The following is a 19987-nucleotide window of genomic DNA, read 5'->3' as shown; positions in this document are numbered from 1 at the left end:
CTTAAGGACACTCCTAGTTTAAGACTTTGGTATCCTAGAGACTCTAGCTTTAGCTTGCATGCTTTTTCTGATGTGGATTATGGAGGATGCAATTAGATAGGAAAAGCACCTCCGATACTTGCCAATTCCTTGGAAATATGCTAATTTCTTGGTTTTCAAAGAAACAAAATTGTGTTGCATTATCTACCACTGAAGCCGAATACATTTCAGCTGGTAGTTGTTGTGCACAAGTTTTATGGATGAAACAACAACTTTTTGATTATGGAATTGAAGTAGGTACCATTCCTATCAAGTGTGACAATACTAGTGTTATTTGTCTCACTAAAAATCCCATCCAACACTCTAGAACTAAGCACATTGAAATAAGACATCACTTCATTAGAGACCATGTCACTAAGGAAGATGTAGTTCTAGAATTTGTTGATACTTTGCACCAATTAGCGGATATCTTTACAAAACCTTTAGACAAGGAACGATTTTGGACACTTAGGAGAGAATTAGGTTTGACCAACCTATCTTCACTGAGTGTTTAAAATAATTTTAGCACTTTTAATAATAATAAAAAAATGCTTATAATAGTAATTTTTTATTGCATTCATTGCTATTAGTTAGGGGGAGTTTATGATTCTTGATGAAAAATTAATTTTATGTTCAAATATCGTTTAAATATTAATTGAATTGTTTGAACATGATTAATTTTCAATATATGAGTTGCCAATACCACTAGAGGAAATTAATTTAGCATTTTGGGTGTTTAAAATCGGATTTTAACATTTTGGTGCAGAGGGAATCGATCCCCCCTTGAGGGAACCGATTCCCCCTTTGAAGGGGAACCGATTCCCCCCATAGGGGAATCGATATCCCCCTGGGTTCTGATTATACACGGGCAGAACCCTTATTTTTACTCAAAATCCTCCTTTCTCTTCACGCCGTTTCTTCCCTCAACTCTCTCCCTATCTCCATTCTTGCCTCAAATCATCGATTTTAATAGGAATTCACTTCAAATATCATCTCCTAAACTTGCAATCATCATTAAAATCGTGCAAACAACATCAAAATCCACTCAATCTCATCCTTCAAGGTAAAATTTTCTAAACTCCCTATTTTATTGATTTTGAACATAGGACTTGTTTTAATTAGTTCTAGGATGAACTTTAGATCGGGCATTGATTGTTTAGTGATTAGAAACTAGATATTACAACCAATTTCATCAAAAACACAAGAATTTTCCAATTTTTTTTAAATTTTCGAAATTAAAAAAAATGTTAATTTTCAAATTATCGTGTTTTGATTAAATTATGTTGTTGTTATGAAAACTATACATATATTGTTTCTCAAAACCGTATTTTTCAAAAGTTTTTCAAAAAACTTTGCCCATTAGGATTGATTTAGAGAACTTTGAAATATTGATGACTCAATTGAGTTTTGGGATTGATTAAATTGCATACATGTTTTCTAAATTGCAGGTTATCAATTCTATTCCGATTTCCTAAACCATGTCAAATCCTAAACGTGCTAGGTCATCATCTAGTCGCTCACACCGTCAACCAAATCCACCTCCAAATCCTCTGCTTATTCCAATTTCTAATCCTAATCCTATTGATCCTAACTTGACTATCCAAAATTCGTGTTTCAATCATCCTGGTCCTAGAAATCATCGTTTTTGGTATTATCAATATTTCGACTCTTACAAAATCCGGGAAGAACGTATTCCTTCTCGTCAAGCTATGTTAGCTATCAATTTTAAATATCTTCCTCTTTTACAAGAGTGGAAATTTGATAAACTATTTGACCTTGAACCCATCGTTTACCATCAACTTGTTCGTATTTTCTATTCTAATGCCGTTTGTGTTAAAAACCAAACTGAAATCGAAACCATAGGAATTCGTTCCTACCTCCTAGGACAATTCTTATTTATTGACTCGGCTTACATAGCCAATACATTCAGACTAGATAATGGTGGTATTTCAAATGAAAAACAGGTTTTAGGATCTCGTTATAAAAGAATGGATAGTGCAAGTGTCTTATACCTTAATGAACTTTTTCTTCATCTAATGATTTCTTGGTGGTTTCGACCATCCGGAGGTCGTTATTCTACTCTTAGAGCCTTAGATCTTTGGTGGTTACATTGTTTCGAAAACAATATTAAAATTAACCTACCTCAGATTATTTTTGCTGAAATTGTTGAAACCGTAAATCTTGTTCCTAACAAGAAACTCTGTTCATCTCTTGTTTACTGTTGCATTTTGAGTAATCTGTTTTCCAAAGCTGGGCTTAGAGTCGGTCTAGATATCGTTTTCCCCTTAAGAAACAAATTAACCTTCTTTCCTTAACGAGAGCGGGATGGATTAAGGATAAGAAAACCGGTGAATGGATTCGATCTTCTGAAAATACTCCGGGAGCTAGTTCTTCACAAGCTCCACCCGAAGCTGACGAAGATCTCGAGCTTGAGCAATTAATGCGATACATCGATGAAGCCGAAAATGAGCCTGAGCAGACCGAGGAGCTGCCCGAAGAGCAAGCACAACAAATGCATCAAATGCCTCCATATTTCCAATCCTTTATGGAGACATTCGATTTCCGATACGCTACCATGGATTCACGCTTTTCTTCTATAGAGTCCCACTTATCCACAATGGGAGCTCAACAATTAGAAATTATTCGGGAGATGCGTGCAAACAATGAAGCAACCAACGCGCGTATTAATGACCTCACTCACGAAATGGCCGCTATACGAGCTCATTTTCCTCCTCTTGATCCTGATATGTGATTCTATGTTTTGCTTTGAACTCCAAACTTATTGTTTTAACATTTTGAATATTTTGGAATGTTTGAATTTGTGATTGATTGACTTTGAATTTGTTTGGATTTATGAATGGTTAGAAATTATCTATTTGGTGTGATTAAATTTATTCATTATTGCATCATTTACTTCATGATTAGATATATGATCAATTTTGCCATTTCACATTAATTATGAATATTGATTATGAAACTAATGGCTAACGTTTCTCTTGCTTGTGATCTTAGCAACTTATATTATATATAATCAATTGTATAAATGATTTCAAAACCTTGTTTAAATTCTTTAAAATGTCTTTTTGATTTAACAAAAAGGGGGAGAAGTTAAAAAATGATAAATGAGAGAAGTGTTAGTGTTAAAGTAAGGGGGAGTAATTTCAAAACTTGATTTCAAAATCTTAAAATTACTAAAATGTTTTGTTATATCAAAAAGGGAGAGATTGTTGAAAACATTTTGATATTTCGATATAACAAATTAAGTTAAATGAATTTTAAGATTTTCCAAATGATTTTCTAAGTATATTCGATAGAATTATTCGAATATCAAAACATTACTCCAAATCTTTCAAAGATCATTTTTAATCCTTACTCAAAGTGTAAAATTAATCTTAAAACAATTTCAAAATAATTTTACAAAGTATTTCGAACCATTTCAAAGCCAAAAATTCCAGATTGCTCAGAGGGAACCGATTCCCCCCCAAGGGGGTACCGATTCCCCTTGAATGGTTTGGCTCCGAGAATTCCAGTATGCTAGGAGGGAACCGATTCCCCCCAGGGGTTCGATTCCCCCTTTTATAATGGTCGAAATATTTGAATTTTACACTTAGGGAATCGATTCCCCATAGGGGGTACCGATTCCCCCCATGATCCAAACTGTTTTATTAATTATTTTCACACTAAAACGGCTATATTATTTTCTCTAATCATCCCCAACGTTCAGAAGTGATTCAAGGTGTATTTAAACAAGCTTAGAAGCCATTGATCAATAACACGAAACATCAAGCAATTAGAATCAAGAGAGAATCAAAGAGAAAGCATCAAACCTCAAGTTTGAGCATTTCAAGCCTATTTTTCATTCAATATTCATTTTTCTTTCAAGAACACTTATTGTGCTCAATTGTATTTATTCTTGAGTGTTCTTTCTTTGTTCTAGAATTGTACAAACATATTTTCCTTGTGAGGTTTTTCTTGTAAGTTTGCAAATTGTATTTCTCTTTGAGAAAAGAGTGTTCTCAAGAATTAGGGTATATTCTTGAGGGAGTTGTAAGGTTATCTCTTTGGCCTCAAAAGAAAGAACAAATTAGTGAATTTGTTGGAAAATCCTTAGCGTGGATAGCTAAGTTAGTGGACGTAGACTTTGGTTGATAAAGTCGAACCACTCTAAATCGTTGTGCAATTTCTTTCAATTTTCTACAAAAGCTTCCACAAAAATTTTTATTGCCAATTCACCCCCTCTTGGCCGATTCAGTCAATCGATTAACTCAACAATAGCCTTGCGCTCTTCTTAATAAATGATTTTTAATTTTCGAACTTAAATATTTATATAAATTAATGAAGAAGATAAAATCATTACTATAATAATATTTATATTATTTCTTTAAAAGGTATTTTAGTTTTTGTTCAATAGTTAGTATCCGACACAAACCGAGCGATATCAACGATAAAGGAATTGTTGTTATTTCTTTAAGTCTTGAGTTCGAACACAAGGAATGCCAAGGGTGTAAGCTTCTGTAACACTCCAAATTATGGGTTAGTAGTTTCATGTTTACCCGAGAAGTATGTGAACCTCATGGAGTTCGTAATTATGTCGTTGGGTAGGTTGAGAGTTAAAGTGGGTTGGAATCGGGCCCAAAAGGTTATAAAAAGGGATTTTTGAATATAAGAAAAATTGAAGGATCGATAGTGTGATTCTCCCATTTACGAGAAGATGAGGGTTTTATATCTTTCTTTATCTTCTCATATTCATTTCTTCATTATCATTTCCTTCTCATTTTCCCTCTCCAAGTGTGTAGCGCAAAGGTATGTTCTTTATCATGTTTTATACTTCTCTTAAGATTTAAATTCATCCCTAATCCCTCCAGCAGCATGTTTTGATGATTCAAACCTTGAGTTCTTTTTTTGTAAGAAAAAGTGGTGGTTCTTGTATCCAAGTCTTAGAGGAGAGTGGTATTTAGCTAAAGGAGCTTCATTTCAGATTCTATAGAAAATGTAGTGTATTTCTATTTTTTTTTTGTGTTATGAATTTTCTAAACATAATGCTTTGTTGGGGATTTAGGTATTTGAACATATTGGGGTTTTTGCTTGATTCATGCGTAAATGACATTTTTTGTTATAAAGGTAGTGTTTTATAGTGCTAAATGACCCTAAATAACTCTCATAACTTTAAAAGTTTTTTGTGACCAAACTAGAGTGTTTGAGATGATTTTTTATTGTTTCTCAAACCTATTTCTAGGTTTTCTAGGTTAGGGTATCGATACTGGACGAACAGTATCGATATTGGATGATCTGAGATGATTTTTTTTACATTTTATACAGAGAGTATCGATACTGTAGCCCTGGTATCTATAGTGAGGGTAGTAGTATCGATACTAGGGGAATTTTGGCAAAACAAAAGTTGTTTTTTGTACTGATAATTAAAGAGGTACCAATATTGCATGTAGGGTATCGATATTACTCATTTTGGACGGCAGATTCACTTTGTTAAGGCTGTAAGAGTTAAAGATGATCTGAAATGGAGGGACTTTGTTCGTTAGGGACTTAAATGGAAAACAGTACCTAGAAATACTCTTAGGAGGGGGTTACGACCGAAGTAACCATATTAAATGCAATATGTCCAAGTTTCTTCAATCGAATATATATCGAATAATAGTAAACAAAGTATTTTTGTGAAGGATATGTCAACGAATGAGATGGCAAATGATCTGATGAGCTCAATAGACGGAATCGAGTACTACATGGATACCAACAATCACATATGAGCAAGTTACCCTCTGATTCAAGGGTGAACTGATGAAAAGTGTAGTAAGAGCGACTAGGGAGTCATAGTCAATAAACCAAATACTAAAATTGAGTATTGGGCTAGTAACAGTATACCAAGTGGGTAGCAAGGATTATTAATTGCCTTTAAGGCATGAAATACTAAAAGACTAATAAACTCTTGTATATCATTCTACGTGAGAGAACAGCAAGATAGTAGCAATTAGGGGATGATCTCACCTACTTGTGTTGTAATTAATAACAATGATAACATAAAAAGGTGAAAATAATGTTATATGTGTGATAACCATAAGAACCCTATGTTATAAGATTTCATAAAACTTATACATATGTTTGACATTCAAGAAATGATAAGGACACTCGAGCTACTTGTATGCATGACGATCGTCTAAAGTATATGTATGTGAAATATCCAGATATATCCCCAGTAGTGCTAAGGCACTTTAGTATTAGTGCTAATGCACTTTCGTATCAGTACTAAGGCACTTTAGCACTAGTGCTACGGTACTTCCATTAATCGATGACAATGCCACTATAGGTATATATATTTGATATTTTGCTATGTATCATGCTTATTGCATTTTGTCATTGTTTGGTATTATAGTTAGAGAACCAATTTATGTATACTCATGGATAGGCTCTTAGTAGAAGACTAAGAGAAGCATGAGGCTCAAACCATAGCGATAGAACTGTTGAACCTCAAGTAAGTAGCACTTAATTATGATCAAGTATGTACCTATTGTTTATTATCATGTCTTCTAGCATGCTTATGTTTATTATATTCATATATTGCTCTAGATTAGTGGTTATACTATTGGGCTTTGTAAGCTCAACGTTCGTATGTTTCTATTTGTAGGTTAGTATATTGAGATGTTTGAGGAGTACCATCATAGTAGGATTTCTAGTATTCATCTCAGAGTACTGTTTGGTTAATTTCAGTGGGCATGTGTACACATAAGACCCTTATGTATGTATTTAGATTTGTAAACTTGAGTTGTATTATTTTATTTAAAGTGTTGTCATTGAGCTTCGATTTATAAAAGGTATTTTATTATTGTATTTAAATTATCAGTTTTAAATTATGGCTATGGTTATTGGTTTAAAAAATGGTTAGCCACCTTGGTGGTTATGTATGACACTTAGATCCTTCTAATTCAGATCGAATTCAGATTTAACTGTTATAATTAGTGGTATCATAACGTTATATTGAGTCGGTCCTAGGACCCATGGTCAGTTACAGTAAGGTGTCAGTGAATACATGCCTCTAGATACTAAAAGTACTCTTAAAAGACTGAAATCCTGGTTGTGCTTCCTTTTTGTAACTGTGTTTACATAAGTGGTGATGGTCTTGGGTTTCGAGCATAGTCTCAATGGTAGATTATAGAGTTGTGTCTCTGATCCCGATAATTTAGAGAAAAGGTTCTACCTAAGGTAGAGGATTGCAAGGTTTTCATGGTTGTGAAAGTTATTAGGACGACTTTCTTAAAAGATTTGACCCCTCACTCAGAGAGGTAATTGATGTTTTTATAGAGCACAAATTGCTCAACCAATTATTTTAAGTATGACAACATCGATGGAGTCTCTGGTGGAGAGATTAAGGAGATTTAAGATAGTCGACTTTTATGGTGCATGAGATAATGATCTGATTTTGGTCAATCAGTGGTATAGAGAGACCATAGAGACTGTGAGGAAACTTCACCTTACTTTATAGAGTAAGTTAGAGTATGTCACTGCTTTGTTCAAAGGCGATGTTATTGTTTGATAGATGATTCTAGAGATGAGTCTACAACTAGAGGTGCCTACGTGGGATCAATTGTTAAGTGAGTTTAGAGGAAAGATTATTGGTGAGGCATATATGGATCTCTTAGGGATGTAGTCCTCCTAGGTAATTAATATATTTACAATGTATGAGTATAAAGGATTTTTATTTGGTTGACTCAATATGCTTCGAGTTGATTTTGATTGAGTCCTTAAGATGGTGAAGGTCCTTGAAGGGCTTCATACAAATGTTCATGTATAGCTACCAGCAGACATGGCTAGAGTGTTTTCAGAGTTAACACAATAAGTTAAGGTCACCGAAAATGCTTAAAGCATAAGGATGAGCTTGTTAGGTAAAATTGAAAATTCTAATATAAGGATCTCAATACTATGGAATTATCTCAGTCAGTAACCAAGAGGGTCAGAGATTCTAGTGAATAGAGGAGAGTGACATCAGTGTAGTCAGATCAGCTGAGTTAGAGGTCTGAAGTGGGATCTCACAAGGATCATTAGCTTCACTGCTTATAGCAAGAGCGAGAAGTTTCGAAAGAGGTATCGGTGGAAATGTTTTAGATACTTTAGGATGTGTTTTAAAGGTAGATGCTTAAAGCATCTTGAGAAAGACTACCCTAAAACGAAGAGTAACCCCAGTAACAAGCGTGGTAGAAGGTCTGTGCAAACATGTGTCAACGTTGTGATCGAGTAAGAGAACGAATGATTAAATCGACTTATTTTTAGTATAGTTGAATACATCATAGCTTTTTAGATCACCTTGAGGTATTTAAAGGATGTTGATGTAGTGGTTTGGATGTCAAGTATGTTTGAATGATTCTAGTTTATAATGTTACATTAATAAATGTGATTTTATGCATCCCTTTGTGGCATCAAAGTGAACTGCCTAGAAAGAGTATACGCGCCGAGGGTCTTAGCGCTAGGATCCAAGTGCCTAGCTTAGTGGGTCATAGCAGGGTAGACAAGGTTTACCTAATATTTCATTGAGGGGTTGGGCTGGGTTAGGTAGCTGACCTAACGAAGTTTGTTAGCATGAGTGTTGCTATGACATTTAAGTCATAAATTTGGGTTGTAAAATTATAGTAATCATGTAAAAAATTGATTGTTCTTTAAGTTGGAGGTCAACTCTAAGGAGACGTTTGGTAGTAGATCTTTTCACATGAGTGTGTTCCACGAGAGAGCATCCAGGTGGATTTTCAAGTATAAGACTGAGGTTATGAGAGCATGTATTTTCCCCGAGAGTCGATGGGTTGTGTGGCCAATTCAATAGAGCATGATGTAATTCTAAGTTTGAATTTTGAGGTGTATATCCCTAAGAAAATGTTTAGAACGTTTAGTTGTTTATGTTATCGATTGCAAATTATGTGGAATGAGTTATACAATTTTTTCTAAGAGAAGTGTTGAACTACTAGTTGTGTGGGGCTTTCAGATGTATGTTCCGTATGTGATTGAATCCTAGGTCTCATCCAAGGTACCTTTTTCAGTAGATTGGTGGGGTGTAAGTCCTGCGATGCTGTGTGACCCATATTACACTATACTATTTACTTATAAGATAGGATAAGTAATTAAGATTTGCAATCGAACTTCATCTTTGATTTCTATTTATTGGTATAAGAGCATGAGCTTTACACAACACCTATTAGTATGTAAAAATGTGTAGCACATTTGAGTATGTGCTCGAAGCTATAAGTAACCAAGTAACTTAAGTGTCATTTAACTAACGTTAGTGGTTATCGAGTAGCATGTTTAGAGTAAATGATTATGAGTACAATACTCATAATCCTTGAGTTAGAGAGTGTTTGCAAATTATCTCCACTTTGTGGTGTGTGCTCTCTAAGAGAGCTATATGTCGCTAGTTTTGGTAAGTAAGTAATCGATTTTCATCTTTTATTTTCTTATATATACGAACTGGTGAGTGGTGTGTTTGTAAATTACAAGGAAAATTAAATAGTTAAGTAGTATGGATGAATATTGAATTAAATTTGTGCATTAGAAACGTTATATCGATATGTAGAAAGTCATGAATCGTCATCATATGTTCCGTAGTCAACCTTGAGACCGTGTATGGCAAGTGTTTGTAGGATCTCAACGTGTAGTATGATGAGTTACCTAAATTCAGCAAGTACAAGAGATTTACAGAGTCGTACAATAGATGATGTGATCATGTCAAGTTAGATAACAAAGGGCTTAATGCAACTTGATTCGTAAAGAAATGTTTACCCTTGTGAAAAGTTCAAAACATTCAGTGTTAGATAATTAGAATGAGATTCTTTGGATATGTGTCTCTCGAAGGTTTTTACTTCAAACTCGACTTAAATAATGTCTTTTGGAAATTGTAAATCGATTTTGTGAGTTTCAAGTTGTATGTCATGTGGCAGGGAATAGTTCCCTGAAAATTAGATTTGATAAGAGTTTAGGTGCTTAAAGGCTTATAAGTATTTGACCTAAAAGTTGAATCTTTATTCGATCTAAAAAAATTTTGAGGATAAAATTTCTTTCAATGATGGGAAAGTTGTAACACCCCAAATTTTAGGTTAGTAGTTTCGGGTTTACTCGAGAGGTGGACCTCGTGGAGTTCGTAATTAAGTCGTTGGGCCAAGTGAGAGTTTAAGTGGGTTAGAATCAGGCCCAAAAGGTTATAAAAATGAGATTTTTGAATATAAGATAAAATGTGATGACCAATAGTGTGATTCTCCCATTTGCAAGAATATGAGGGTTTTATATCTTCCTTCATATTCTCCTCTTCATTTCTTCATTCTTATTTCTTCTCATTTTCTCCCTCCAAGTGTCTAACTCAAAGGTAAGTTCTTGAGCATATTTTCTACTTACCTAAAGCTTAAAATTTTCCCTAATCCCTCCAGCAACATGTTTTCATGATTTAAGCCTTGCGTTCTTTGTTTGCAAGAAAAAGTGGGGTTTTTGTATCCAAGTCTTACAAGAGCGTGGTAGTTAGCTAAAGGAGCTTCATTTCAAATTCTCTAGGAAAGGTAGCGCATTTCTAATCCTTTGTTGTGTTATGAATTTTTTAAAACAAGATGATTTGTTAGGTATTTGGCGATTTGAGCATATTTGGGGGGGTTTTGCTTGATTAATGCTTAGATGGCGTTTTTGTTTTAAAGGTAGTTCTTTTATAGTGCTAAATGACCCTAAATAACTCCCTTAATCTTTAAAAGTTGTTTTAGGACCAAATTAGAGTGTTTGGGAGGATTATTGAGTGTTTCTCGAGCTTGATTCTGGGTTTTCTAGGTTAGGGTATTGATACTAGACGAACAATATCGATACTGAATGAACTGGATGATTTCTAGGCATTTTATGCAGGGAGTATCGATACTCTAAGGAGAAATATTGACCTAGGAGTATCGATACTACATGTAGGATATGGATACTACTCATTTCGAATGGTTAGATTCGACTTTGTTAAGGCCCACAAAAGGTAAAGATGATCTGAAATAGTGGAACTTAGTCCGTGAGGGACTTAAATGAAAAACGGTGCTTAGAAACACTCTTAGAAACTGGTTACAATCGAAGTAACCATATTAAATGCAATACGTCAAAGTATCATTGTGAAGGACATGTCAACGAGTGAGACGAAGAATGATCTGATAAGCGCAATAGATGGAATTGAATACAACATTAACACCTACAATCAAAGATGAGCAAGTTACCCTACCGGTTCAACGGTGAACCAATGAGAAGTGTAATGAGAGTGATTAAGGAGTCATTATTAATTAACCAAATCCCTAAATTAAGTATTGGGCTAGTAGTAATATACTAAGTGGGTAGCAAGGATGATTAATTGCCTTTAGGGTATAAAACACTTAAAGACTAATAAACTCTTGCATAACTATAACAACCTAATTTCTAGGTTAAGAGTTTTAGGTTAATCTGAATTGGGCTTTAGATAAACCTCATGGCTTGTAGGAAGCCTTGACTCAAGTTTTCGTGATATTGGGATTGGATTGAGCCCAATAGTGGATAAAAATGAAATTTTTAGATTGGGGCTAAAATTAGGAGGACCAAGGAGGGGATTATACCATTTTTTAAAGCCTGAATCACATTGAATGGGAATGAGGTCACGTTTCACACCCTCTCATGCCTCATTTTCTGCCCAAGTTTTGTATTCTTCTTTCTTTTCCCAAACACATCATCTTCTTCCTCCATTCTTCCCTCAAGTAAAGATAGCAAAGGTGATAATTTGTTAGCCTTACAACTTTTGTTTGTTATTCTAAAGGTAATAATCCTAACCCTATCATCTTAAGCTTCAATTTAAGTTTTTAATGTCAAGTTTTTATTATAAAGACCAAATGTGGTTTTAGTGGAGGTTTTAGAAAACCATAGCAAACTAGCTCGTTTTTTAAAGATTTAAGCCCTAGGAGATGCTCTAAACTCCTTCGTAAGCTTCTCAACAACGTTGGTAATCTATATGTTTGATTTTTCTTAGTGAGAGAAGTTAGAGAAAGCTCCAAGTGCAAGGGAAAAGAGAAGTTCGCTCTTGATTGAGTTCTTGAAAGTTATCAGTAGCTTAGAACATCATGTAACACACTTTAATCAATTCTACCACATGTAGATCATTAGATAAGTTTTGGTAGGTTGCAAGAGTTATGAAGCATGTCTATGGTAGTTGCACCTTTCGATGTTTTCTAACATGTTAAAGGACCTTTTATGACCTATCTTAATCCTCATAAACTTTAATAACAATTGATAACCTAAGTAGGGTGTTTAAGATAGAAAGTTAGCATTTTTTGTGACCAAAACATGACAATTCTGGACATATAGTTGCATTGCTTAAGTTATTGCTTGTTTAAAAGCCCATTTAGGTCATTTTAGTTGCATATAGTTGCATTATGGGTATTTGGAGTGTTATATCCCATTAATACCCTTGGATATGTTTTATTATTCGCTCTTGCAGCATGCCCCCTTCAGGCAATACAACTATCATAATATGCGAAGCTGCTGAGTGATAGCTCTTCGATCGTTATATTCTCGTGATGGCAAAGGATTGAAGATCTTTACGAGACAACCTATTAATCAATCTCGAGAATCGAGCATGGGGCTTGAAGACCCTACCGTATTCTGGCTCTGGGGCCTTCAATTAGTCATTTCTCTATTCATTTTTACCAATTAGTGGACACCTCATATGAGAGAGAAAATTAGGGATGCACTCACAATCTTCAGCTAGATTTTCTTCACCTTCTTCACTGTATCCTTCCTTATATTCTCTTAGTGATGTTCCTCCGTTAACGAGCTCAAAGGAGTGGCGAGCTAGGCATCCGAGAGGTGTTAGCAAGCTAAGGCGAGTCGTGGTAGTCGAGGAGAGCTCCGGCTGCGCACGTCAAAGGCTTCTTCTCCCTTACCCTTTGTTGTTATTTTTCATTTGATATTGGGTTGCTAGAACGAATGATTTTCATGTTTATATCATGGATGATTCGAACCCCACCATGAACTAACCTTATTTGGTGGGGTTGATTTTAAGGGATACTTAATTTTATTTTAATGGTAGATTTAAATTTATCTCTTGCATTTACTTGTTTTGCTTATGAATGTTTCATCTTCTAAGTTTGTAGGAGTCATGAGAGTGTTCATTACTTAGATGAAGGCTAGGTGTTTGAGAGAAACTTGGTCATTAATACTTTTAGTATTCGAGAGAAGCACAAGTAAGATTCGCATAAGCAATGGGTTATAGTATTTTTTATAAGCTTAAACTCGGCATATTAATACTATATCCTAATCCCTTAGTGCTTGAGAGAGACTAAGATAGGATTTCAATGACTAAGAGGGGTACTTTTTATCAATAGCGTAGGCTTTCATAGTTGAGACCGAGAGGAGATGTCGTGACATTCTATTTTATTATGTTCCTCTAAGTAGAGATAGCATAAGCATTTCTAGCAAACTCTGTCGAGCAAGTGAAGCTGAGATAGATTAAATATGCTTGAGAGATAAGTTTTAGCATTCTTAAATCAATCCCTACCATTCATTCCTTTGGCAGCTTATTGTGTGAGGATTATTAAACTATCATTTATTTATTGTTCTTACCATTTTTCATTGTCTCGACACTTCTATCATTTTCAACATTATAATCTACTCTTGCCACTACATTTTCATCTGCTACCTCATCATACTATCAATCCATATCCACCAACATATACTTTTCATTGTCGTGACATTCTCTATTGATACATATCATCGCTAATTATACTTAGATAGAGTAGTGTTTGCTTTGGTTAAACTTTATAATTTCCATCAATCCCTGTGGAGATGATACTCACTCATTATTTTATTACATGAGCGATTGTGTATACTTGCACATTATATGCGCATAATTTTATAATACTCACAACACGCAACACAAGAGTTATGAAGCATGTCGATGGTAGTTGCATCTTTGATGTTTTCTAGCATGTTAAATGACCTTTTATGAACCATCTTAATCCTCATAAAACTTTAATAACAATTGAGAACCTTAGTAGGGTGTTTAGGATAGAAAGTTAGCATTTTTATGCCCAAAACATGACATTTCTGGGCCCGAGTATTGGTTCTAGAAGAATAGTACCGATATTATTCTTCAACCAGTGTAAAATGAGAGAGTTTTCTAAAAGGAGTATTGATACTCATTCATGGAGAATTGATATTGTTGGTTTGTTCCTGATACTCGTAGGGTGGTATCGATACCGGGCGTACTTAACAGATTCCAAAATACATATTTTTGTATCAGTACTCAAGGGAGTATCGATACCACGGGTAGAGTAGATACTCCCAGTAAGGGCATCGATACTGAGGCGTTTTCCAAAATATCAAACCTAAATTTAGTATAGATACTCAAGACAGTATCGATACCCTAGCACTAGTGTATCGATACTCGGTCCAGGAGTATCAATACCAACCTCCCCTATCAGCATATATCATTCAGTATGTATTGATATCAAAAGGTGGGTATCAATTTTCAGGGGTCAGTATCGATACTGAAAGGTTCGGTATCAATACTAGCAGACAATTTTTGATAATTAATGATTAAATGATTAGACATGAAAGGCCCAATAACATCATCAACTAAAACTACAAGTGAGAACAATAATTAATTTTAGAATATCTAGAAACAATAACAACTAGGATTACATAAAACTAGCCTTGTTTGATGCTTGGGAAACAACCAGGACATCTGAGTCTCTTTAGCAAAACATGACAGTCAGTTGGATATCATAGTCAGTGCCAAGGCACTTTAGCAGCCGACTGGGCGCATATGCCCCAAGACTCGACAAATTAAGTTGGTTGGGTGTACGTTTCCAATGCAGTTTCGGATCTCACCCTAGAAACCCAAGGGTATCTTAAGAGTGCTAAAGGGGTATGTGAGCTCCAAGATGCAGAACCCTCAGTCATACCATATGCATACTCAATAGTCCATATAAGCATTTTCACATGTGTTCATACATATGCCACTAGACATCTCATTTGATGAATACATATAGTATAGTACAATTATTAGTGTGGCACTAAGATCATAAGTTTAGCGTTCGAAAAGTGTTTTCGTGCGCAGGTTCTTAAGAGATCGTCTGTGGAGCATTATCGTCACTAGATATTCCATCTCAACATAGATCCTCAAAGTACGTCTTGATTTGTATTAGAGGGCATGCACTATTGTAGACCTGTTTGTATTCAGGTATAACTCTATTTTTTTTTAACTCGATATTGTTATTGATTTGAATAGTTTGGGAGCTCCCCCATATTTGTAAGCCTTATTACTATGTTTTATTTTATTTTACTATGGATAAATTTTTATCAGATGTTTTACAATCAGTTTTTAAACAAAAAATTTTGGGTTAGCCACTTATGTGGTCTTGTGTGGCATTCTAATCCATCAGACTTCAAGTCATACTAAATTAGGGTGTTGCAATAATGTTCTAGGTGAGAGATCTAGTAAGATAGTAGCAGGTGAGGGGATGATCTCACCTAAATATGTTGTAATTGATAATAATGATGACATAAAAGGTGAAAATAATATTATATGTGTGATAACTATAAGAACCCAATGAGGTAAGATCTCATAAGACTTATGGCTTTATTTGACATTCAGGAAACGATAAGGACATCCGAGTTACTTCTATGCATGGCAATCGTCTAAAGTATATGTATGTGAAATATCTGGATATATCCCCAGCAGTGTTAATGCATTTTAATATCAGTGCTAATGCACTTCCGTATCAGCACTGTCACTTTAGTATTGGTGCTACGACACTTTCGTTAATCAATGGCAATGTCACCATAGGTATATATATTCGATATTTTTCTATGTATCATGCTTATTGCATTCTGTTCTTGTTTGATACTGCAATTAGAGAGACAATATATGTATACTCATGACGAGGCTCTTAATAGAAGACTAAGGGAAGCATGAGGCTCAAACTATAGCAATAGAACTGTTGAACCTCAAGTAGGTAAAACTTGATTACAATCATTCATGTACCTATTGTGTATTACCATGTCTTTTAGCATGCTTATGTTTATGAGATTCATATACTGCTCTAGATTAGCGATTATATTACTGGCCTTTGTATGCTCGGTGTTAGGATGTTTTCGTTCGTATGTTAGTATATTGAGTCATTCGAGGAGCACCGCCACAATAAGATTTCTAGTATTCCTATCAGAGTATTATTTGGTTACTTGTAGTGTGCATGTATACTCATAGGACCCTTACGTATGTATTTGGATTTGTAAACTTGAGTTGTTTTATTTCATTTCAATTATGTGTCATGTAGCTTTGATTTATAAAAAGTATTTTACTATTGTATTTCAACTATTGGTTTTAAATGATGGCTATCGTTATTGATTTCAAAAAAATGGTTAGTCATCTCGGTGGTTCCGTGTGACACTTAGATCCTCTGAATTTGGATCGTATTCGGATTGAGTGTTACAGTTTCAATGTCAATTGATTGAGAATTATCTTTGAAAAATATTATCTTAAACTTACCCTAGATTAATAAAAAAAAATATAGTTAATATCTGATTAATCGATTATACTAATTCAATTAAAATTCAAATATAATCAACCTAATAAAAAATTTATGTTCTCGATGGAGTTTACACTTGATTAACCAATAATGCCAACTCAATCAACATTTTAAGGAATAACATCAAAATCCACCCTTAATATATATTCTAAATCTCTAATAATATTTATTAAAAAAATATTCAAGGTCTTAATGTTTTAGATTTGATCAAAATTATATTATTTAGGGTAAAGTACCTCAATGGTCCTCTAACTATACGATATTATTTTATTAAGTTCCTCGACTATTAAAAGTTATAATGTGGTCCTCTGACTTCAGAGTGTTGCTTTGTTGAGTCTCTTGACTATTAAAAGTTATAAAATGGTCACCCGACTATTCATTATGTTCCAAACCCGTCCTTCGTTAAAAAATTGACGATTGTCTAAGAACATGCATGCCCATTCATTGGCAAATGTAGCATGTGATACGTCATTGGGCCCCAAAATTTAGGGCCCCACACTTTGAAAAAAATATGCTAACCTAGAAAAATATTTTTTTCTTTGCACGATTTAACCAAAATAAAACCTTCTAATTTTCTCTCTTATTATCTTAAAACTTAGTTGTAATCAATTCTTCCTAAAAAAACCAAATTTATGGTATTTAATGTACAAAAAAATCTTATATATGTCTATCATAGTTTCAATCTTCTTAAATCTTTTTGAGTGAATTTTGACTTGTTATAAAATATGTTATGGTCTCATTTTGAAAAATTAGCACAAGACCCGTATATTTTTATAGACGTCCTGACTGGACGTTAACAATGATGATTGGGATATAATAGTCGTTTGAGATTTTGGGATTAGATTTTATCATATTACAGATAGCATATTAACGTTTAACTTAATACCGTTATTTTTTTAATGAAAAATGACGAGTTTGAAACATAATGAATATCGAGTGACCATTTTGTAACTTTTAATAGTTGAGAAGTCAGATGACCATTTTGTAACTTTTAATAGTCGATGAACTTAATAAAGTAGTATCCTATAGTTGAGTGACCATTTATGTATTTTCCCTAATTTTATATGAAAACTATTAATTAACTAAATCGACGCTTATTTATGATACGATATTTTTACATATATTTAATTGTTAACTTGATATTTTTACATCAATACATAGGCATGCATGAAATACATCATATTAATACTTGAACACATGACATATGAATAATTAAATATATTAAAATAATATCATGTTAATAGAAAATATACTTGATAACTAATAATTTTTATCCTAAAATGAGTATTTTGATATTATACGAACTTTTAAATAGAACTAACCTAACATCAATATGCAAAGTAGCCATTGATTCAACGAATTGCACAGAATAGTTTTGAGAGTAAACTCTGGGCCATTGTTGGGAATTATCTAAGAGGACACCAACTGGTTATCTAAGAGCAGTTTGTTCTTAAATATGCATAGTTTTTCTCAAGTTTTCCTCCAAATCAGCCGTTTGTTGGGAATTAATAGCCGATACAAACCTATAAAAAGGAAGGCAAAGAAGCCCTATAGCCACCAACACAAAGCCACCTGCGGGATTTGAAATAAAAATAAAAATAATAAAATATGACAACCACGACGGCGACGGGAATGTTGTGGAGAGGCCTATGTATGATCGTCCCTCTTCTCTTCGTCTCCGTCAACTGCCAAGCCTTAGATAAATCTGCCGGTGATGCCAACGTAAGGAATAAAGGAATTGCTGCCAGTGCTGAGACTAATTATAAGGGAAAGTGGGAGATGTTTTCTAAGAACTCCGGTGTGTCAGCCATGTACTTGATTCTTCTCCCCAAGACGAACAATTCGTTGATGTTCGATTCCACCATATTTAAGACATCGAGATTGAAGTTTCAGGACCCGCATTGCCAAAACGTTCGTTGTACCCAAAGGTCCCGTTGAGGACCATTGCTTCGCGCATTCGGTTCTCATGGATTTTGAAACAACAAAGGTCTTACCACTCGAGGTACACTTTTAGCTCTCCCCATCCATGCTTTATTTTAATTGCGAATTTTAGAGATTATAAATAATCTTCTCTTTAACAGTTGAAGTATGATACTTGGTGTTCATCCGGTGCCCTTGACGTGAAGGGACGGTTAGTAAGCACTGGTGGGTATAATAACGGCTCCGACACCGTTAGAATACTCGGTAAATGTGATGGCTGCCAATGGAAAGAATCTCCCGCCACACTTGGAAATGGAAGATGGTACTCATTTTTAATAATAATAATAATAATAACAAAAACTTGAATGATAAATGTTGATGGATTTTTTAAAACACTTAAATCTTGCCACTTTCGATTGAAGGTATGCAACACAAGTAACCTTAGGCGACGGTAGATTCATGGTGTTCGGCGGTCGTGACTCCCGACATATGAATTCGTTCCATCAGAAGGCAAACGCAACACCAAAAACCAAGTCATCGATTTCAAGTTCCTTCGCGAAACCCACGATCCCGTCGAGAACAATTTGTACCCTTTTGTTTATCTCCACACAGATGGAAACCTCTTTATTTTCGCAAACAACCGTTCTTTCCTCCTCAATCCCAAGACTAACTTGGTCGTCCACGAGTTCCCAGTCCTCCCCAACGGTGCTCGAAGCTATCCTGCGTCGGGATGTTCCTGTATGCTTCCGATAACGCTTCAACCCGACGAGAAACGTACCGTCATCCCGGCCGAAGTCTTGGTATCCGGCGGCGCGGAGCATAACGCTTTTACGTTGACGGATTTAACTCGACCCAAAGTGTTTCCCCGGCGACCAAGGACTGTGGTCTCATAGATATCAGCCAAATGCAGAAAGCTAACTGGAAGATCCTGCAAATGCCGTCGGCTCGTATTTTGGGCGACTCCATGGTTCTTCCGACGGGAGATCTGCTTCTTGTCAACGGCGCCAAGAGTCTCTCCGCTGGGTGGGATGATGCCAGGGACCCGAATCTGGTCCCCGTTTTATATTCTGTCGCCTGGTCCGAGTTTAAAGAGCTTAATCCTTCGACTATTCCACATATGTACCACTCAACGTCGGAAGTTCTTCCCGACGCCAAAATCCTCATCGCCGGAAGCAACACGAACGCCAAAATCCACGTATGTACCACATATGTGTGGAACGACGCGATAAGAATGGATGCAGGCGACTCATGCAATGCGTTGTGATGTTTGGTAGGTAGGCAATGCATAGCCAGCGGTGTCTTACAGTCATTTGGTGTGTACGCGCAAACCAACATGCATTGGTGTATATTTTTAAGGACAACGGCTAGGCTACCAACTATCTAATTGTGCGTTACCACTCTTGAAAATGACTACTTACAATCCACGCTTAATTCATCGAGATTCAATGGATCCTTATTTATAAGGGTAAACTACACGGGATACCACCAAACTATGG

At 35.1% G+C, this 19987-nt stretch overlaps 1 pseudogene; it reads left to right on the top strand.

Annotated features, from left to right (window-relative positions):
• The first annotated feature begins 18179 nt into the window (after nt 1-18179).
• Nucleotides 18180-19755, top strand: LOC120144222 (annotated as a pseudogene).
• The last annotated feature ends 232 nt before the right edge of the window (nt 19756-19987 follow it).

The sequence above is a fragment of the Hibiscus syriacus genome, unplaced genomic scaffold, assembly GCF_006381635.1.
Source record: "Hibiscus syriacus cultivar Baekdansim isolate YM2019G1 unplaced genomic scaffold, ASM638163v2 tig00002317_pilon, whole genome shotgun sequence".
Taxonomy (NCBI): domain Eukaryota; kingdom Viridiplantae; phylum Streptophyta; class Magnoliopsida; order Malvales; family Malvaceae; genus Hibiscus; species Hibiscus syriacus.
The sequence above is the reverse complement of the archived record's forward strand: the minus strand, read 5'-3'. Positions and strand labels throughout refer to the sequence as shown.